At 42.4% G+C, this 23,358-nt stretch overlaps 1 protein-coding gene and 1 pseudogene across 7 annotated transcripts in view; both read right to left on the bottom strand.

Annotated features, from left to right (window-relative positions):
- EPB41L4A (erythrocyte membrane protein band 4.1 like 4A) overlaps positions 1 to 23,358 on the bottom strand; it is a 255,704-nt gene that overhangs the window by 168,991 nt on the left and 63,355 nt on the right. The window lies entirely within an intron of this gene.
- Positions 21,117 to 21,189, bottom strand: LOC112861901 (small nucleolar RNA U13; annotated as a pseudogene).

Genomic DNA, 23,358 nt, shown 5'->3' with positions numbered 1-23,358 from the left:
TCTAGACATAGTAAAAAGAGGCCAGATTTGAACCCAGACTGCCTTGCTATGCAGGCCATGTTTGCAACCATGCCATCCTGCCTCTAATATGTACAATAAACTCTCCTGGTACAAATAAAAAAAGCTAATACTTTTGGGTCTGTGAATCAATATATGTAAATATATGTATATTTTATATGGTTTGAAAGAAATTATTAATAGTGATTACTTTTTGAGAGCAATTACTGATGGGGGTGGACAGGGAGACAGGTTCTTCATGTTATAAACTTCTATCCTGGTTCAATTTTCTGACCTTGCACATCTTATGCTAACAGACTATTTCAAGTAAGGGAAGTCACCTTTCAACATGTTAAGCAGCTACTTTCTATTCTTGCAAATCCTTAAACCAACATGGTAGGAAAGCCATGGACTCTGTGTCAAGCAAATCCAAGCCCAAATTCCACTTCCCACTACTAAATACTCATATGAATTAGGTAAAGTTCCTTAACCTTCTGTTAACCCAGCATCTTCTTGTAAAAGGAAAACATGCTACCTTCTCACAGGCCTATAGTGAAGATCTATGCACACTATGAACTTGGTCCCAAACTGGTCTCCTGCTATCACTCAAAAACATTACTTCAGTTCCCTTATTACTCCTCTGATACATCGGTTTTAAACATAAACCACTGGGAAGTGTTGACCTGCTGTACCAAATGGCCCCAAGCTGGTGGTTAAGCACTGCTTCCTGGCTTTCTTGTTTATATTGGGCAATGAGCACATGCCCTTGGGGATGCCTGAGCACTGGAGAAGTGGGGGTTTCAGAGGGCTGACTTGTCCTACTAGTGTGTCTCAGCATCCAGAAGCAAGTGCCCACCATTCCCCAAACCAATATGGGTGGCGGCGGCAGCAGCTGGAGAGATACTAACTGAACGCTGGCCCCCATGGGGTGCCCACTTCTGATCGCATGTGAGAACCACCTGGGCTGCTTTTTCAAAATACTGATCCCTCAACCCCCACCCTCCACTGCCCTTGGCAGCCAGGCATTAGATTCACAGCAAGTGTTTCTTATTAGGAAATAGGCCTGCTACCAAGCAGCTCCTCCTCAAAACAGGTGGACAGAGAATGGAAACTCAAGATACCTAATGGATCTGGTCTGTGGAATGAGCAAAGAAAGCACAGGACATTTGTACCTCCAACTCTATCTTCATGGAGGCAGCTGGAACATTACAGGACTCCTGCCTCTAAAGTTCAAATTCCAAAACCTTAAGGACAGGGAGAAGAGTAAAATGGTCTTTTTGCTTTTAGTTCTCTAATCCAAACTATCTTGTCAAACTATCTGGTCCAACCCCTTAACCATTCTTGCTTAAACAAAGCCTTAGGTGGGGTTAGTACCACTTGTAATTTGGAGACATTATCTAGCTTGGGGACCACCCAGGATCATTTCAGAGTGTGAAAGGTCTGTCCCGAGATAACTGCTTATTGGTTTTTATTTTTAAAGGGCTACACTAAAACTCTGTGCTAAAAGAGATGTAGGGCACAGGTATTCCTGAATGACACCCTGATCGTCTCTGCACTCACTCTTCCACTCTTCAACCATGGCACACTGTTCTATCTCCATCCCTGGCTCTGCCATTTCCCTCTCCCTTCGTGCATGGTTTCTTTCCTAAGTCTTATATTTGAGTGACACTCCCAAGTTATACTTTATGCCCCACTGACAGCTCTCAGAGTAACCACGGTTACCAACAGTACAGTTAAGATTAGGAATTATGGCCTTTAAGGATTGACCCCATTTTCCAAAAAGCATATTATTATTTCTTGTAGCTTTGCTTATGTACTCTGTGGCTGTTTAGAAACAAAGTCTTTCTTCCTTTACTGTTTTAAAAGCAACACAACATGCCCATCAAGAGATTAGTGTCCAAGGTTTGGAAAAAGGTGCTTCAGAGACTCCAATCACACACAGTATGTGGTGTAAGAGGGCAGGGAGATGGTAGGTATTCATACTTAAGCATAACTCATGGTTTTTCTTAATACTACAGAGTCGCTGATGCCGGTAAATGCTGCAAATACTAAAATCATCAGCAGCCACTTTGCTGAGAAATAGCTTCCTAATAACTGCAAGACTTTTTTTCTCCATCAGTTTAAAATAGAGGTACCCCCTCAAAGGCTTAAAGCATATCACAGTTTGGGAACGAGCCTCTGGCTAAGGAGCCACATCCCTGAGCAGGTTTAATTTCTCAGGCAAGACTCCTAATTCCTCCTGGTTCTGCTGGGCCTTCCTCTCTAGGAAATACACTAGGGAGGGGGAAAGGTGTGGAAAAGGGGGAGGGAAGGGAAGTGGTAGGAATGTGCATGTCAATGCGCTGACCCTACCAGCCAATTAAGGGGATGCACTGCTGGTCTCCAGGGGAAGCTGCAGCCAGCCTCAGATGGAAGGATAATGGCTGTGACACCAAGCCCCAGGAGATGGGGTACTGATGAAACACACACACACACACACACACACACACACACACACACACACACACACACACACAGCAGAGGCAATCCAGGATGCTATGCTTGCAGTCCCTATTCTCACAATGGATGCCTTGGCCATGAAGGGAAATGTGTCTTCCCAAAATTGCCCGACTTCCTCTGGTTCTCTTTTCTTTCCACACACTCCCCTCCACTTAGCTGTTCTGTGAGGGTCTCTACCCCTCTCTCCCCGTTAAATACTGACAGCAGATCTGATGCCACCCTTTCCAGGACACATGTCACCAGTTCTCCTTCTGCATAAGTGCTTCTCTGGCAACCTAGCTGTCTGCCACAGCCTCTGATTAGCCAGAAGGGATATCACATTGACTTATTCTATGTTCACACTCAATGTTGTTAGCATCAGTTTCGTCCATGAATATATACAAACAGCTTGCTCAGCACCCACTTCAGGTCACCTCAAGGACTGCAGTGCATGACTAACAGTGAGATTAAGAAAATGAGAAGTAAAAGATGAGAGGAACGGAAGTTTCACAGACACCCCAGTGGGTAAGAGCCAACCATTCAACTTTGATAGAGAAAAGAACTACAAAAAACTTTTGTGACAATTTTAGGAAACAATACTGAACTCTGGCCTAGACTGGGGTAAAGCCTCACCCTAAAAGTTGTTCTTACTTCTATTAAGTTACTTTAGCACAAAAATGACCACTCTGTCAGAGGAAAGAAGCCAGGAGGCTTTGCACTGATTGGGCAGAAGGAACCATGGACACAGGATGCCTCGCTTGGACCTGGCCAAGGGGAGAGATCTCCATCACCAAAAGGCAAAAAAACAAAGGCTCTGCCACCAGAGTCTGAATCCACCCAAGCACTGACCTCATAGAGAGACCATCCGTCTTAACCATCAGAAATCTTTTCAGCCTTCTAAGAGAAAGAATTAATCTGTCTTAACAAGAAAAGGTAAACCTAATACAGATTTATAGGCAGAAAATATCACCATTACCTTTATTTGGTTTTTGAAACCCTTTTTTTTTTTTTTTTTTTTTAGCCAGATCTATACAAAGGAAATGAGAAATATGAGAAAAATCACTTGAATAGGTCTGGGTCCTTCTAGACTTTGAATCCATTAACCCTGGCCCACAAATCGGCATTTTCCAGATGGTTCATTTTACCCCATTATACCAACTAGACATTGAGATGACTGGACAAGATTGGTGGACACAAGTCTGTCCATGGCTAATCCCACCACTTAAACCAAGCCTTCTGAACTACTGCAAGTGGCCTCCCCATAGCAGCCAGAGTATTTGAAGACATAAACCTGAACTTAACACCTTCTTATTTAAAATTCTTCAATGGAGTGCCAACATTATAAATCACCTTCACCTTGGGGTGCCTGGGTGACTCCGTCAAACATCTGACTTCAGCCCAGGTCATGATCTCATGGTTCGTGGGTTCAAGCCCCACATCGGGCTTTATGCTGACAGGTCAGAGCCTGAAGCCTGCTTTGGATTCTGTGTCTCACTCTCTCTCTGCCCCTCCCCGACATGTGCTCTGTCTCCTTCTGTCTCTCAAAAATAAATAAATGATTTAAAAAATTAAATTTTATATATATACATGTATATATATATAAATACATATATATATATATAAATACATATATATACATGTATATACATGTGTATATATATATTTATATATATATAATTAAAAAAATTAATTAATTCACTTTGGTCACCATAGTCTAGTCCTCATCAGTCACAGCTGGTGTTTCTCTTCCCTGCTCTTAAGTTCCAGCCACATTGACTTCTTTCCTTCCATCCTTTGCACCTGCTATTTCCTTTGTCTGGAAAGGATTCTTCCCCAGTCTTTTTTAATACATCAGGCACCACCCTTAAATGTCCACAAAGTTATGTTTCCTGATTCCCCGCACTCAGCAAGGAAAGGCTCCCTGGAGGAAATCTTAATGAATGAGGAGGATTTGGATGAGTGGACAGAAAAAGAGAAAAGGCCTTCTAGGTGAAAGGAAAACATGAATGAAGATACAGTGGAGGATTAGAATATACACAACATTCATAGTTCAAAGAGCTATGCAAAATCCAGAGACCCACATTTAAGTTAATTTTAACAACAAAAATGAATAGGAGTCAGGTAGTAGAAATCTATGCATAATCCTAATCAAAGTAGAGTTTGGGCTAGAACTTCGTCAACAATAGTAATATACTAAGAAGCTAAGTAACCAAAACACACACTGAAGGGCATAGCTGTCAATTATCTAGGGAACTGAGACTGTATGGACTGTCATTTGGAAACATGCAGGTCAAAAAACTCCAAAGTCGTGTGACTTTCTTTCCACTACACACATTCCTGTGGTAGTCATTACAGCCACTCACGGAACATGCCCAGTGGTAGGACAGGCACTTGGTGGTTAGGGGAGGACCCTGTGATTAGGGCTTACCACTGTGCTGATTCAAACTTTGAGACCACAGAGCTAGGAGTCATCAGGGAGGCAACAGTACAGAAAGAAGACGACCACAAGGTCCAAACACTAGGTGGTTGTGCCACTGAGGTACCATGAGTGCAACCTCTCATTACTGAAGGCCAGACCGGAAAAGACTTTCAGTTACAGGTACAACAAGTAGGTGGTAGCTTTTAGAGTTGACAAATAACCTAAAGGTACTCTGGGGACAATTACATGCCTTTCAACTTTTTCAAGGCCATGCCTCAAAACTATTTCTGATCTCTCTGGAGCGAATGCGTCTTTTCAGTAGAGGCTTCTCTTTCAGTCTGCCTACATTCTGGAGTCCTCTCCTTCTGAGCAATACAAGACATACCACCTGTGTGTAGGTAGTGCTTGGGGCCACAGAGAACCCCAACACAGTGTGGAACCACTATGCATTGCTGACATTATTACCCCTCAATAATTTGTCTTTCAAACTTGTCTTGTGCAGATTTTGTAAGATGCAAGAATATTTGATCATTAATACTGATAATGCATTTGTACTAAATGAAATTTTATCAGCTTGTCTTCTGCAATAACATTCTAAGATATCTAGCTTTATTTTAGTTTTTCTGAAATCCCATAATTGGATAGTTACAGAACCAAACTGTTACAGTCAGCTATGCCAAATTTGAGTTGGTCTGTATCCATCTACTCTAGCTGTACAACATTCCCTCCATCAACCAATGTTTTTTGAACATTTACTATATTCCAGGCATTGTATTAAGCATTACTGTAATGTAACAGTAATGCCACTAACAACTGACAAAATTTATTGGACACATAAAACACGAAGACTGGATTTTAAGTGCATCCGTGCAGTATCTCAGCTATCACGAGAGCCTCAAGAGGCTGATAATACTCCTCCATCCTTTCACAGATGAGAAAACGCAGGCTGAGAGAAACAAAGTAACTCACCTAAGGTCACACAGCAAGTGGTGGGACAGCAAAACTCCTGAGTACCTATTTCCCACCACACTATACATTTTGGGATCTTAATCCCAATATCAATAAAGCATTCCTTATCCTCAAGAAGGTTAAAATGCCTAAGAAGTGATGAGTATGTAAACAAATAGCCCTTTCTGACCCACATTGTAAGAGAAGTTCCAGGAAGAAGGTGCTATGAGAATAAGGAAGAGGAGGTGGACCCTCAAGTGGGAGTGATCAGGGTGGGGAAGCCTTTGAGCCCTTCATTCCAAATGAAGGAGCAGACATCCCTGGAGGAATGGCTGGAACAAAGGCACCACTGCAGGAAGGCCCGGGCTGGTGAAGAGACACAAGAGGACTCCACAGACCGAGTGTAAAGTCTCCTCTCAAGCCATCTCCTCTGCCACATCCCTGCCTCTCACTCCCCACACGGCCACTTCTCACCTTTTCTGAAAAAGGCTGTCAGTGTTCCTCTCTCTAAAAGCTCCCACGAAGAAAGCCAAATGCCTTGGCATGACGTTCAAAACCTACTTTACCAACTTCAGCTCCTTTCACTGCCACGTACCCCATCTAACCTGTTCTCCAGCCAGACCAAACCTCTTACTTTCCACAAGCACATTGTCCTCTCTCACACCTCCACACCCTTGCACAGGCTACATCCTTTCCTCTGCTGGTGAACTCCTACCAACCTGTCCCTTGGCAGCTGCCTCAGAGTCCCTGCCCATGCTCACCCTGGCAGCCCCCCCAGCCAGTCTGGCTTCCCTACGGCTCCCTGACTCCAGGAAGCCTCTTCTACTGCATGTCCCATGTTGAGTCCCCAATTTCTTCAGAAGAGGGGGTTTCCTCTTCCAACCAATTTAAAAAAGAACACCCCCTTATACAAACACTCCCCAGCTTCCTCATTTCCTTCATACTGCTTTATTTTCTTCATGGCACTCATCACACACATTGATACACACACACACACACACACACACACACACACACACACACACACATTTTTCATTGTGTATTTGCTAATGGCCTGCCTCACTCTTCATCAGGGTTGGCAGACTATGGTGCACAGCCAAATCTGGCCTGCTGCCTAAGCTCTGACTGGAACAAAAGCACACCATTGTCTCACATACTGTCTACAGCACAGTCGAACGAATAGTTGCCACAGAGACCTCATGACCCACAAAGCCTAAAATATGCCTTACCTGATCCTTTCCAGAAAAGCTCAGCCAATCCAATTCTGGAATGTGCAGCAAACTCCCCATCCCTGTTGCCTCTGTTGCTGTGCTCACAGTTTACCTCTAGCCCTTTTAGTACATTATCTAGCATGAACCAGGCAGTGAGAAACCATGAGTTAAAGTAAGAGGTAGCAGGAAAAGTGTGAAAGGAAAGGAGAAAATGGATGCAAGAGATGCTGGTGATTGGGTCTGGGTGCCAGAGAAAAGAGAAGGAATCACACGGCAGAAGCATTTTACATGTGGCTGTGTACCTTGGTCAAAGGAGGAGATTCTAACCATCAAACCACAAATACAAGTTCCGCATCAGGGCTGGCTATCTTCCCACTGATGGGTGTAAGATGAAGAGGTCGGGCTTCTCAGCGAGCTGAGTCACTGTCTCTGACAGCACAGCCCCCGTGAATGAATTGGCTTTATTACTAGGCGACTGAAATATATGTTGGAGGAGTCAAAGTTTTGGTACCTATAGATAACATGCTTAAGTCTGAGTGGCTAACAACATAGTAACAAATAAATACATTCAAACAAACATATTAACTTAAAAATTTCAAATGCTAAACTATTCATAAGATACAGAAAACCTTAGATCTGATGGAGGAGATCCTTCAATAATCAGCAAATCTCACTTTGGGTTAACAAACAAGAAACTGGGGCCCAGATTGGTCAGCTACTCACACCAAGCCACCCAGGTGGTTGACTGGAGGAGGCTGGAACAGAACCCACAGCTCCTGACTAGGCGCCCAGGGCTCCTCCCAAGTATCAACGCTCATAGCAGCACAGAGGTCAGGGCCCTGCCAACCTAGAGCACTCTCGTGAAGTGCTGTGGACAGAGCAAGACTTCCCAGGACTGAGGGAGCCAGGGAGGGATACAAAGAACTGCCCAGTTAGGAACTCCAATGGGGATTTCCAGCCCTTATTTAACTTGACCCTTCTGTGGCACAGTGGTCCTTAAAATTTAGGGAGCAATCACAGTCAGCTGGTAACGTTCCTTAAACAGATAGAGTTTCTAATTTCTGGGGCCCTACCCATAGAGCTTCTAATCTGTTTGGTCTAGAATGGGCCCAGGGGACACTGATGCTATGGATCTAGAGATCACATTTTGGGAACAACTGCTGTAGCAAGTGACCATCACTATGACCTGTGCTGTGGTTTTCTGGATACTCTCTCACCTGGCTCTTCACCTCCCTCTCTGGCTTCTAGTTTTCTTCGATGAAGAGGAGATGGGAAATAGAGTGGTGGCTGGTGCAAGTTCAAGGAAGTTACAAAAAAAAAAAAAAAAAAAAAAAAAAAAAAGGACCTGAGATCTTCCACACAGGAGGAAGGCCGCTCTTGGTGAGGGCATGGTAAAATGTGGGGACAGAAAGAATGGCAGGCGTCACAACAGACAGGAGGGGACAGAATCTACCCAGACAGTAGTGACAAGCTCAGTGCTCTGGAGGTCAAGGAATGAATAACTTTACAAGTGTGCCGGGATGAATATCTCAAGATGAATGCTACCCAGCTCAAATTCCTGTGATTATTATGCTGTTCTGCCAACAGGGCTGACATGTGTCAAAATAGTTTAGTGCGTCTAGAATTGCCTTCTGAGAATGCAGCACATTCTTTATATATCCTCAACATTTACAAATTGCCATTTGAGGGCAGCTGTAAGTTGGGAAAAATGCAAAAATTATCTGAAGACCAGTTTAATAAAGGTGTTGAGCACACTGAATAACACGGTATTTTCTAGTTAAAAAAATAACATATAAGTTTAAAGTAATTGATTTTTAAAAGGTGTGTTACATATATTACTCAGAGTGGTTCGCAAGACAAATCTAGAAGAAAAGTCCCCAAAGTTCTGTAAGCAACAGTGGAGTACCATTATGCTATACACAAATTCTGCTGAAAAATACACATAGATACACAGTTCTGAAATGTTTTCTTAAAATTGGCCTCACAATTTCCTAACTGTAAGATTGATGTTTAAGTCACCAAACAAAAGATACATAGTAAAGAACAGATGACAGAGACTGACCTGCCAGCACCTTCCTCTTTATGCTCCTCCCATAAAACCAACAGTATTGGGTCTCTAAATTCAGGTCATCACCTCCCTGTCCCTGGAAGAGGGTTCCTCGATGATAAAACAGGTGCTGGCAAGGAGACAAATTAGCATGATTCCCCCAAAGCTGAAAGCCCTGGCTCTGTCGCCAGATTCCATTCCAATCCCAGCTGTACTACTTCCTGAATGTGTAGCTTCAGACAAGCAACCTTCTAAAGCTCAAAATTTCCCACTTTAAAAACACAACTGGTAATAAAAACTGCCTCACAGGACTGGTTTAAGAATTAAATGACGGGGCGCCTGGGTGGCTCAGTCGGTTAAGCATCCGACTTCAGCTCAGGTCATGATCTCGCGGTTGGTGAGTTCGAGCCCCACGTCGGGCTCTGTGCTGACAGCTCAGAGTCTGGAGCCTGTTTCGGATTCTGTGTCTCCCTCTCTCTCTGACCCTCCCCCGTTCATGGTCTGTCTCTCTCTGTCTCAAAAATAAATAAACGTTAAAAAAAAAAAAAGAATTAAATGACAAGATTCTGTGCTTGGCTGGCACATGCTAATTCACGGTAAGGGTGCCCTCCCTGCGAGCTGCCATTGTTATCACACTAATGCATCAGCCAAGATCAGGATGTCCCACTGGAGCCTGAGTGTACCCCATATTCCATCATCCCCCTCCTCTCTGATCATGAGGGCTAAAGCCAGCTCCAGAAACTCAGAAGAGTCAATGGGTACTTTCACAAATCCTACTTCTTCCAAACAGGACTTAGGACCAAGTAAAGCCTCTGTTCTTCAGCACTGGACACAAGCATCTTCTTCCTAAAGCCCCTTCCGGCCAGTGTACTTGAGCCACTGCCTCTCCCCCACAGATAGAAAGACAAGGCCGATGAAGCCTATTTTATGCTTTGTCTTCTAAGTTGATTTTCTATTACTCCTACCACTAATAATTGCCATAAATTGCTGAGCACTTAATGTGACCAGACACTATCCTAAAGCGGTTTACAAGGATCATCTCATTACCACAGAAACTCTTTGAGGCTGGAAATACTTTTATACCAGTTCTCAGAGGAGGAAAAATTGAGACACAGAAGTGAAGTAACTTGCTCAAGATCAAATAGACAACAAGCCATGAAGCCAGGATTAAAACACAAGCCATGTCACTCAGAGCCCATTCTCCTAACCACACACATCCTCAAACACACAGCCAGATTTCAAGGATCCAAATCACAGGCACTCTAAAACTGCCTGACAGCACTCCAGGCAAATGCTTCCTTGGCGATGACCCTAAACTTCCACCATCAGGCCTTTATTTCCTAGTATGAAAACGTAACAGTGCATCTTTGAGTTTTGTTTTTAAGAAGACTTCCTCAACTTACTCCTTTCCCCTCCCTCTGAAAGGCCCAAGTCAACTGTCCTCTTCAGAGGACATGATCATGTGCTTTAGTTCCTCAGGGAGAAGGAAGCTTATTCAGTTCATTCTTCTCATGTGTTACTATCAGAGAGCAGCCTTATAAAGTACTAAAGGCAAAAAATAGAAAAAAAAATGTAATACAGGACAGTATTCCTGGAAATGCATTACACTTCCATTGGAGAATCTTTCAACCATTGCACATTTTATGTGACTGCCATATTGCCAAAAATCACATTACCCATTTTAGATAAAGAAATCAACATCCAAATATGAAGTATTCACCGGATAGAAGGAGACCCTGAGGGTGCAAAGGTTATGATCCCAAGGTTATGTGGGCATCTATATTTGCCCTATTCTATGCCTAACTGTCAAGTTGCCAAGACACAAAGTATTTTAAGATTTATCTTCTCATTTCAGTTTTGACAGCTTTAGAAGAAAACAAAATATTCCTTAATGCCCGTATTAGGTTCCTAACGCTGCTGTAAGAAAGTACCACACACTGGGTGGCCTACACAACAGAAGCTTATGGTCTCACGGTTCTGGAGGCTCAAAGTCCCAGGTCAACGGGTTGGCAGGTTGGTTCCCTCTGAGGGCCATGAAGGAGAATCTGTTCCATGCCTCTTTCCTAGCTTCCAGTAGCCTCAGGCTTTCCTTGGCTTGTAGATGGCATTTTCCCCAAGTCTTCACATTGTCTTCCCTCTGTTCACATCTCCCTCTGTACAAATTTCCCTCTTTTATAAGGACCCAGTCATACATCTTTTGTAGGGACACAATTCAACCCATTACAATGCTTAATAGGGAGTCTTAGAGCACCTCTTTTTTTAATAATATTTTTTAAGTTTATTTATTTTTGAGAGAGACACAGAGAGAGAGAGCAGGGGAGGGGCAGAGAGAGAGGGAGAGAGAGAATGTCAAGCAGGCTCTGCGCTGTCAGCACAGAGCCTGATGTGGGGCTCGAACTCACAAACCATGAGATCATGACCTGAGCCAAAACCAAGAGTCAGATGCTCATTAGACTGAGCCACCCAGGCGCCCCTATATCACCTCTTTTAATAAGAAAAGATTTTCTAGTTCTCATGTAAATATTAAATAGTAATAACAGATCCCTGATCTGAATATAACAATTTTTAAATGCTACATAATAACATGTTAAGGTTTTATTTTTACCTTTCACCTTTGCTAGTTCTTTTTTTAAAAAGATTTTTTATTAATTTTTGAGAGAAAGATAGCATGCATGTGGGGGGACAGAGAGGATGGGGGGAGAATCCCAAGCAGGCTCCACGCTGTCAGCTCAGAGCCATCGTGGGGCTCGATCTCACAAACCGTGAGATCATGAGTTGAGCTGAAATCAAGAGTCACACACTTAACCCACTAAGATACCCAGGCGCCCCTACCTTTACTAGTTCTGATACAACTACATATACCTTTCTGCCAATTTCACTTTGCGATGTGAATTTTGTTTGCAAAAGATCCACTTAAAACAATGTATATCTGGGGCGCCTGGGTGGCTCAGTCGGTTGAGCATCCGACTTCAGCTCAGGTCACACTCTTGCGGTCTGTGAGTTCGAGCCCCGCGTCAGGCTCTGGGCTGATGGCTCAGAGCCTGGAACCTGCTTCCGATTCTGTGTCTCCCTCTCTCCCTGCCCCTCCCCCGTTCATGCTCTGTCTCTGTCTCAAAAACAAATAAATGTTAAAAAATTAAAAAAAAAAAAAAAATGTATATCTTAGTACTTTACACCTTAGATAAAGATCCCATTTAGACGCAAGCCCCAAACACTCACTCAGCCCTAAAATAATCCTCTGTATTGTTCATAAACAGGCACTCACACACACACACACACCCAAGCGTCTCCACACATGCTGTTCACTCTGCAAGCATACTTCCTTCTCTCCATCAGTTAGTCAGGTGGTTTGCCACCTTTCTTCATTCAGGTTTCTGTTCCAAGGTGTCCTCATCTGAAAGGCTGTCCTCAAACACTGCTCTATCCTCCCCACTCCCAACACTCCTGTCCCCTTCATCCAACTTTTTCTTCTTAACATCTACTGTATATTTTTTCTTTGTGTAATGGTCTCCTCCCACCAGAATGTAAGTTTCACTGGAACAGGGACAGCCTGACACAAGGACACTCAATGACTTTTAGTCCAATTTATTCAATGAATCCTTATCAAGTTCCAAAAATCCCACATGCAATTCATTGTGTTTGATTATAATCTTCCTACTTGAAACTGATACAAATGTTGCTTCCTTCCCTCACAACCAATTCTTCAAGGAATATGTCTACAAAAATATACTGTGTATGCATGCACATATAAAATTATTTTAATAGAAGTCAAATGTAGCTTTAAAGTATAGGATGCTTCAGCTGCCAACTAAATATCACAGTAATAGGATTCCCTAATACCTATTTCATGATCTCACAAATTAACAAGGCATGTAAACCATTATAAACATTTCTGTTGAGGGTTCACATCCAACAATCCAAAAGGAAGTAATTTTAAATGTTAAAAGCTATATTGCTCATCCTTAACTACATGTTTTAAAAATAGGATAGATCCCTATATCGAGAAAAATAAAAATAAAAAAAATACTGAAAATATTTTTGCGCAGTAACCCAAAATTCTGTATATCATCTTAGCTTAGGTGAAGACATTGTAACAGTATTATGTATGCAAATTAAAAACAGCAAAATTCTTTCAAATAGCTTTATTTAAAGCCATGTACCAACTTCATTCCTCTAGAATGGAACAAAATAACTCATAAAACACTATGAAAAATTATCTGCACTAGAAACTGTAAAATTGTCAGAGAAATAATTCTTGGAAGACATCTACTTAAAAGCTGCTAATAACTTCACTTTCTAAAAAGGAAAGTTAGGGGTACCTGGGTGGCTTAGTTGGTTAAGAGTGTGTGCTCATTCTCTCTCTCTCTCAAAATAAATAAACATTAAAATAAAATAAAAAGAGAAGTTGGGGTGCCTGGTTAAGCATCCAACTTTGGCTCAAGTCACCATCTCGTGGTTTGTGAGTTCACCCCCCACATTGGGCTTTGTGCTGACAGCTCAGAGCCTGGAGCCTGCTTCCGATTCTGTGTGTCTCCCTCTCTCTCTGCTCCTCCCCCACTCATGCTCTATCTCTATCTCTCTGTCAAAAATAAACATTTAAAATTCTTTTTTTAAAAAAAGAGAAGTTAATAAGTAACACTTTTTCATTAAAGACCATTTCGCTAGATATACAGGCAACAAAGAGAAACACACACAGTGTGCAATAAGCAATCGGGCTTATTGGACATAAGAAATGCTATCCCAGCTGGCTCGCCTATTTCTTTTCCTTCCCTCTCTTTGTCTCTTTTCCCTATTCTTTCTCCTATCTCTCTTTCCACTGAATTGTAGACCCATGAAATATACCTTATCTTATCACTGGTCTTCCCTGATGACTTTTCTAAAGCGTTTACTGCCATGGATTTATAGGAGCTGTGCTCAGCCCAATGCAGTTGGGTGGGTTTGAGAAGCCTGGCAGTCCCGAGTGGGTGGGCTGGCAGTGGATTTTATGGAGTTGTAAGAGGAACATATTCTAGGCTCCATTTCATCAGCCAGGCCAATTGCCCCGTTGCTGACTTAGGTACCAGTTTAACCCAATCCTTGTGAAAGGAATGAGAACTGGAAGGCTCTACTTTTAGCATGCTGGGCTGCAGTGGGAGCAGCCAGCTCCAGGGCCACCTAGGTTGAAGAAGCGAGGAGGTCACATCTGAAGAGGTGGTCTTGAGGAAAGAGCAACCACCAAGACTCACAGCAATTAGCTTGTATGCTTCCGGTTAGTGGATCGGCATACAAAGTAGGAAAATTCCAGCTACACAGATACTCAGGTTTTGCAGTAGGCTGCTAGACCTCAGAGACATTCACTTCCAAGAGTGCATTTTGGCAGTCCATCTCGTGAGCACAAACAAACCTCTCCTAACCCGGAAAAGAAGACTCATCTAGGAACTGCACGAGGCACTTTTGGCAGGGATGGTTTCCAAACAGGTTTCTGAGAGGTTTTCCGTAATGTTGAAGTGATTTTAAACAAAAATGCCACATTCAGAATGTGGCCTGTAGGACAAGATTCCATTTTAAATTTTTTTTTTTTTCAAAGTTTATTTATTTTTGGACAGAGAGAGACAGAGCATGAACGGGGGAGGGGCAGAGAGAGAGGGAGACACAGAATCGGAAACAGGCTCCAGGCTCCGAGCCATCAGCCCAGAGCCCGACGCGGGGCTCGAACTCACGGACCGCGAGATCGTGACCTGGCCGAAGCCGGACGCTTAACCGACTGCGCCACCCAGGCGCCCCATGATTCCATTTTAAAGCAAGTGACATACAGAGCACAAATAAGAATTTGGGAATAGCAGGCAGTTGACTTTACAGACATACAGTTTCCATAAGAGCCTTTTACATTAAAGGTTCTCAAGTGCTTTCAACCATTTGTTGATTCCATTCTCCCAACAGCCCTGGAAAATCATTTGGTAAAATTTGCTTCGTAATTTCAAACATTCTCAGGTTGAAGGAGGCAGCCAAAATGAATTTCTTATCCCCCGTGCTTACGAAAAAATACAGCATGGAGACAACGTAGCACAGTGATGAAGAATTCAAACTTGGGTGCAGACTGCTTGAATTCTAATTCTGACACTTAACTAGCTGTCTGATGTTGGGGAAGTCAACCGACCCGTCTGGAAGATGGGAACATCTATACTGTGAAGATGAAATGAGCGGACACATGGGAAGGACTTCCCCTGCCCGGCACATAGCGAGCACTCCCAGTTAGCCATGCTGTTGTTGCCATCGTCGGCACCAGCATCCCCAACATCATTTCAGGAAAGGTTAAGAGCTCAGGTTCTGAGTCAGATTTGGCTTGGAGCTCAGCATACACAACGGAACCTTCACCAAACCATCTATTATAAAATGAGTAGGACACACTATCTAGGAAGAACAAATAACCCAGTATTTTCAACAAACAGCAAATCAGAGAAAGCAAAGCTACAGTTTCATAGCTACCAACTGCAGTGTATAGCTCTTGTTTGTATTCTGATCCAAGCTATTAAAAAATATAAAACATTCACTTATGAAACAGCCAGCAATGTTAATATTGACTATTTTATATTAAGTACTACTAAATAGGATTTCGGTTATGTTATTAAAAACCTCTTATCTTTTTTTCCTTAATGTTTATTTTTGAGAGAGAGCATGAGCAGGGGAGGGGCAGAGAGAGACAGAGAGAGAGGATCTGAAGCTAAGAGCACAGAGCCCAATGAAGGGACTGAAGTCCCAAACTGTGAGATGACCTGAAGGCAGATGCTTAACTGACTGAGCCACCAGGGTGCCCCGTAAAAACCTCATATATTCTTAAGCGATGTTCTCCAGTACCATAGTCACTACCCACATGTGGCTATTTAACTTTATGTTAATTAAAAGTGAAAGTTTAGTTCCTCAGTCTACTATCCAGAAGCCAAGCGCTCAATAGCTTCATGTGGTCAGTGACTACAGATAAAGATATTTCTGTCATCACAGAAAATTCTGTTGGACAGCACTGGGCTAGAGATACATATCTACTGAAATATTTGTGGATAAAATGATATGATGACTAAGACTGGTTTCAAAATAAAACAGGAAGGAGAGACACGAATGAAGGTGTGAATGAAGTAAAACTGGTTCACGGTTGTTGCAGGGGAGATACATGGTGGGGGGTTTATTAAAGTGTCCCGAGTCAATATGGCTAGGCTATAGTCCTCAGTTACTCAAATACTAATCTAGGTGTTACTGTGAAGGTATTGTGCAGACATGATTAAAGTCTATCATCAGTGTAAGAGATTATCCTAGATAAACTACATGGATCTGAATCAATCAGTTATAAGGCCTTGAGTAGAACTGAGGATTCCTGCAAGAATAAGTTCGACCTGTGGCCAGCAGCTCTGCTCATGTCCAAGAGATCCAGTCTGCCCTTCTTGGCCATCTGCTCTGCAGATCTCAGACTTGCCTATCTAGCCCCCATGATGGCCTAAGTTATCCTTGCAACAAATCTCTTCATATACATATCCTACTGATTCTGTTTCTCTAGGAAACCCTAACTGATACAGTGTAATTCTGTAGCATTTGATTCTTTCACACTACCTCACACTGATACTGTGAAATAACAACTCTAAATATCTTAACACAATACCTACCACGTAAGTCTCAATAAATGCTAACTATTATAGTATTATTTCTTCATTTATGTCAACATAATCTTTTTTTTTAAGTAGGCTCCATGCCCAACCCCAGAGCTCAATGCGGCACTTAAACTCATGACCCTGACATCAAGACCTGAGCGGAGAACTAGAGTAGGATGCTTAACCGACTAAGCCACCCAGGTGCCCCCCAACATAATCTTATTTTGCCAAAATTTGTAGTTCCTGAGACACAGAATACTCACATGATATAACAACCTGCATTAGTATTTTCATTTCCATCTCACTTTATCTGGCTGACGTGACAACAGGCTCCCTTACAGGCATGGATGGAACAGTTCACAGCTCTGCACAGGCTCTTGAATTAAATGGAATCAGCCCTAATTAGAATACACTGACACATAGACAAAATATCAGAGCTGAGGAAAAAGTTTTATGCAATTAAGTTTATAAGTCTTACATACAAAAGTGAAGGATTTTAACAACCTCAATATCCAACAATAGGGAACTGATTATATAAAACTGGATACAGTGGGCTAACAGATAGAATGGGCTGTTATACTTAAAGCATATTTAATGACATTTGGAAATGCTAAAAACACAGTGTTAATTTTTTATAAAAGTAGGCAATATACACAATAAGATCTCAACTTTAAAAAAAAAAAACATACTATACTACAGAGAAATATACAGAATGTTAACCATGGTTATCCCTGGGTACTGAGACTCTATGATAATTTTTTTCTGTACTACAGTATAATTTATATACATATCTAAAGAATACAGTTTGATGAGTTTGGCAAATATACCCATGTAACCCAAAGCCCAATAAAAAAGAGAACAGCTCCATCATTCCAGAAAGTTCCCTAGAGCCTCTTTAGAGTCACTATGTTCACACACATCTCAGGCAACCTAGGATGATTTTTATTTTCTTTTTATATCTTTCTGTTTTCCAAATTTCCAGTATAAACATGTATGTATAAGAAGTTTTGATGTTTTGTTCTTTTATTTTAAAGAGTTAGGATGGTATACAGTTCTTTGATTTGATTGATAAGGACAAGGGAGATTAATTCATTTGCCCAGAAATCTTAGTTTACTAGAAATACTAGGAGCAAGACTGTTAATTCATAGCACTCCACAATTATTTGTGCTTTCTCTTTTCAAGCTTCTCAGTGTTTTTGTATGTCACATCATTTACCCACACAGATATGGGGTGTTGTATTTTCAAACATCTGATAGAAAAGATCCTTTAAAGTTAACAAAAGAAACCAAACAAGAAAGAACTTATAAGATGCCTATAGGTTAACAAACAGAAATTGAAAGAAGTCAAACTGAGAAAAGGTACTTCCTTCTGGTTCTCATAAAAAATGTTAGCCCCAGAGGTTCATAAACAGAAACATCGCAGCCATATACACCATACTGTAGAAATGTTACTGTCAATGCTTTCTAATGTTACCATGTTATTTCACAGTAATAACTGAAGATAAACAAAAATAAATTTTGGTGAAACAAATTTGCAAATCATCATCTCCCTGTTCTATCAACCAATGCAAGTTTTAGCCACTGAAATCCTGAGACTTCTAAGGCTACAACTTCGAAAGGAAGGCTACATCTATATGAATTCTTAAAACCCCAGTACTCTTTCCAGCCTTCTAAACATCAAGGTGGAGATCTGAGGGTGGGCACCCAATATTTGGCATTTTGACAGTTATAGCCCAAATAGCCAGCTACATGTCTGATCCTAACCCCTAACCCCAAATCCAAGTTGGACACAAAACCAGTAAACCAACTGTGTCCTAAGCCACAACATGGATAGAAACACTAAGATCTACACATAATTCTGAAGAAACACTAAGTGAATAGCAAAGCAACTAAAATCTACAAATATTTACTATCATCTAGACATCAAACTGGGCTGGAATAACAAAAGGATCATTAGATACACAACACACACACACACACACACACACACACACACACACAAGCATTTTCAAAGTGTAATCCATTAAGGGGTTCAGAAGGTCAAAACTGTGTTTGTATTAATTATAAGGTGTTACTTGCCTGCTTCACTGTGTTGACATCTGCACTGATGAAGGAAATACAATGATTAGGAAAAGGGTGAGGAACATGCAGAAGGAATCAACTGAATTTTTAAAAACTGAGGAACACTCTGGCAATTCTTCAGGCAATGTGAATAATTTTTATCTGCTTATTAAAATGTGGAATTTAGGTAAGTACTAACATTTTGATTAGAGATTTTTCCCTCCCTCACCAATACTTTCTCCTACAGCCATGACCTTCTAGCATCTTGGACCTTACACGGGTTTACCTAAGAACACGTGGTTGCTGTGTTCACATCAAATATGCTTTTGGACCTTCAGGTGGCTTTTAATTATTCATTTTTAAGTAGCTGTTCTTCTTCCCTTTTGCTACCTAAGCTTTGGATCTCCATTCAGAACATAATTGATACCTGTGGAATAGAGTAAGCAACAGAAAGACTAAAGTAGCTGCAATTTAGAGAAAAGTCTGAGTGCAAGAAGCTGAGCAGCCACAATCTTAGTCACAAATCAGAGTGGAGCACAGCCAAGGGCAGCCTCCACCTCCCGGCCCCCTGCACTCAGCAGAAGTCCAGGATCATGACCACCCTAGGCTAGCTAGCCACCCAGCCATAGGTGCCCTGCTTCAATCCCTTCAAACCCAACTTAACTCTTACTGCCAGATGCAGCTTCCCAGTGCCTGATCATCACACCTGTCCTCTGACAAAAACCCTGAAGAGCGCCCAGCACTTATCACATCTGCACTATGTAGGCTGGCATTTGAAGTTCTCCAATTTGTGGCTCAACTTACCCTCCCACGTTTATCTCCCCATATGCCCTTATTTTCAATAAACTGCAATATTTGATATTAGCCAACACATGCCACTTTTCACCACCTTTACTCACATCCCTCCATGTGAACTGCCATCCTCACTCTAGTCTCTGCCTATTGAAAGGCTTGCCCAGCCTTCAAGGTCTTCCTCAAGTCACCTCCTTCATGAAACCTTCCAAGCAACATCCCGCCTCTGTCCATTATCACATTGTGCCTGTATTATAATCATCGCCTTACTGTCACCTCAAAAGCCATGGTTTTCATGCTTTATTTCTCTTTCAATGTCTAATAACAGACAGTCCTCTCAAATTGCTTTAAAAATCATTTTCAGATATTAAAAATAACGTGCCCAAATCCTACTTTATGGGAAGCCATTTTTTTAGAAAATATGATTTAAAAACACAGTAGATCTGAATGTTTCTTGGCTACGGACAAAACCTAAAACATCTGGGAAGTCCCATGAGTTACCCTGTAGGGCAAGTTGGAGGCCAGCTAGAGGAGGCAGGTGTGTGTGTGGAGGTGGGGGGCTGGGTCCCAGGCAGATCTGCACAGTGAGACCGTCTGTAATTGATAGGACACTGACATTGACAAAGCATTCAGGAGTGGAGGCAGAAAACCTACCTTAACAGTGGGCTCCCAAACATATATAAGGGATTGCATCTGTCCACTCAGAACCACACATGTGCAAGTCAAAAATGTGTTTCAAGGTATCCCCAAACTATTTATCCCTTATACATAACTGGGGAGCATCACCTCACTCAAAATGTTCCTAAACACAATATTCATACCACACACCAGGCCTAATGCTGAGGACTTTTAAATGAAGGTGTGACTAAGACAGGGTCCAAATCCACATAAATAACTCAGTTGGGTGTAATGAGGGCTGTGGGGAGACAGAAAGAGCATGCAGAAGATTCTGGGAAGTAACTGGAGAGCCAGGAGGAGAACAGGCTCGTGTCATGAATCCCAACAGAGAAGGAAGTTTCAGTGAAACAGGAGTGGCACAGCTTCAAATGACACTGCAGAGAACCAGTCTGGCATCTGGAGGCCCCTCATCATATGGAGGGAACAGGTTCGGGAGACTGGCAGGCATGGAGGCCAGACTGAAGGGAGCTGAAGTTTGCCAAAACAGGAAAAGAAGGGGATAAGGACACCATTTTATGGGGATGCACAGTGAAGAAAACACTGAGCGTTTCTGGGTTTTTGGTTTTTTGTTGTTTTGTTTTGTTTTTCACGTCAGACAGGTAATGTGCTGATGTTGTAACAAGGTTTAAGAGTGGCACATGTCGGGGCGCCTGGGTGGCGCAGTCGGTTAAGCGTCCGACTTCAGCCAGGTCACGATCTCGCGGTCCGGGAGTTCGAGCCCCGCGTCGGGCTCTGGGCTGATGGCTCAGAGCCTGCAGCCTGTTTCCGATTCTGTGTCTCCCTCTCTCTCTGCCCCTCCCCCGTTCATGCTCTGTCTCTCTCTGTCCCAAAAATAAATAAACGTTTGAAAAAAAAAATTAAAAAAAAAAAAAAAAAAAGAGTGGCACATGTCACACAACAGCGTGAACACCCAATCATCACACTTAAGAATTACAAAAGGATCGGGTTTCTGGGCTTTTTTAAGGATGGAAGAGACTTGACAAAGCCCTGGTATTGGAAGATGGGGCTTGCATAACCAACTAGGGAGAGGAGCCTTAGAAGGAGCAGGCCCCTTCTCTGAGATGAAGGAGAAAAGAAGCATGGGTGCAGCGGGATGTGAAGACAGAGAGGAGGGACCACAGGGAGTTTCTGCAGACTGCCTTCAGGCTCTCCTGAGTGAACAGGGGTCCTGTGCTCAGGCCTACAGGATGGGAAGCCCAGGGTGGAGAGGGGGAAGGTCTACAACAGCCACTGTGGGGAAAAAGGGAGAGCTATAGAAGACTCAAAGGACTGCCACGCAGAGACGAGTTCCCAAATGAGATTGGAAAACTGTGCTGACATCTGTTAGAAGACAAGCTTTTCTCTAGCAACACTGGGGCAGGGGTAGCAGAGAATGTATACAGATTCACATCCAGCATTAGAGCTGGCCAATCTGGGTATGGCAGGAAAAGAGAAAATGGAAGCCACAGCAGGAAATATGTCCAGGACAGGACTGACCAGGGGATCCAAAATTCAACAGAAAAAGAAAGAAAGCCTAGAAGAAGTTGACAAGGGTACAATGTGTAAGCAGAGAGGCTGACATATAAAAATCAACTGGAGAGAGGACAGGAGGCTCCAATCAAAGAGGGAGTTATGAGTTTAAGATTTTGCAAAGTAGACAAGTTTCAGGTGATGACAAGGTCTAGGGTTTAGCCTCATCTGTGGACTGCTATAAAGAATAGCGGTCAGGGTCATGAGGTCAAGGCAGCAGTGTGAGGGATGGGAGATAGCATGGTGTAGAGCAGTGCTCCCTAACACAACTTCTGTAGTGATAGAAATATTCTGTCTATGGGGTCCCACAGCAGTCACCAGTCACATGTGGCGATGGACCACTTAAAATGTCCCAAGTATGACTGATGAAGTGAGCTTTTATTTACTTCGAGTTCATTTAAACTTAAATAAGCACATGACTAGAAGCTGCCATACTACATAATGAAGATGTAGAACAATGGTTTTCAACTTTGTTCAACAGAATTACCTGGAGAGACTTAAAACATACAGCTTCCTGGGTCCCACTCCCCAGAGACTGATTTAATTAGTTGGGCATGGTCCTAGGCATCAGTATATTTTAAATATATTTTTCTAATTTAGTTTTGTTTTTGAGAGAGAAAGCATACACATGAGCAGGGGAGGGGGCAGAGGGAGGAAGAGAGAGACAGAGAGAGAAATCTTAATCAGGCTCCATGCTCAGCACAGAGCCCAATATGGGGCTTGATCCCACACCCCTGGGATTATGAGCTGAGCCAAAAATCAAGAGTCAGATGCTCAACCGACTGAGCCACCCAGGCACCCCAGTGTCAGTATATTTTAAACTTGACCAGATGCAGTCAAGTTTGAGAACCACTGGTAGAGGGGTTAAGAACACAGATTCTAGGGTCATATGACATGAGTTCAAAACCAAATCTGCTGATTTTGACTTCTGTGACTTTGAGCAAGTAACTTCATCTGTAAAATGGGGATAATGACCTATCTACCTCATAGGGCTAGTCTGAAGATTACATGACATACATAAAAGTGGTTGATAACAGTGCCTGGCACATCTTAGTTCCTTAAATGTTAGTCATTATTATTCCAAACAGATGTTGGAGGCTGACAGCTCAAGGAGAAAACAGTGGATGGGAGTCACCAAAGGCCTAAATCTATGTTGAGGAGGTACCTGGAAGTCAGGAAATGACAGGGAAGAGGGTAAGAAGAAAGTAAGAGAGAACAATAAATAAAGGGAAGAGAAACAACCTGGAAGAGGCAGTAATAAATAAGGCAAGAAAATGCAGACCCTACTCTGTGGCAAAATGGGAAACTACACATGAGGAGAAAGAACATGGGAACCCATGTATCAGGAGAAGGCCAAATTTTAGTTAGGGAAGAACATGGAAAAAATGTTTAGTTCAATTTGACAGAATCCTACCTCCTCACCCAAAATGTTAACATAAGTTAATTATCAGTCAAGTAATGATTTTCATATTCCCCCCCCCCCCCCCCGCCATACAGTTCACCATTTATGAAAACATCCAGGAAGCACTTCCGATGGTGAAAATACCATTTTCTAATTGGGACTCCACAGGAAGAGCCACCTCTGCACAACTTAAGAGTAAA

This window comes from Puma concolor, chromosome A1, assembly GCF_028749965.1.
Source record: "Puma concolor isolate L17-30 chromosome A1, mPumCon1.1.hap2, whole genome shotgun sequence".
NCBI classification, from domain to species: domain Eukaryota; kingdom Metazoa; phylum Chordata; class Mammalia; order Carnivora; family Felidae; genus Puma; species Puma concolor.
The sequence above is the reverse complement of the archived record's forward strand: the minus strand, read 5'-3'. Positions and strand labels throughout refer to the sequence as shown.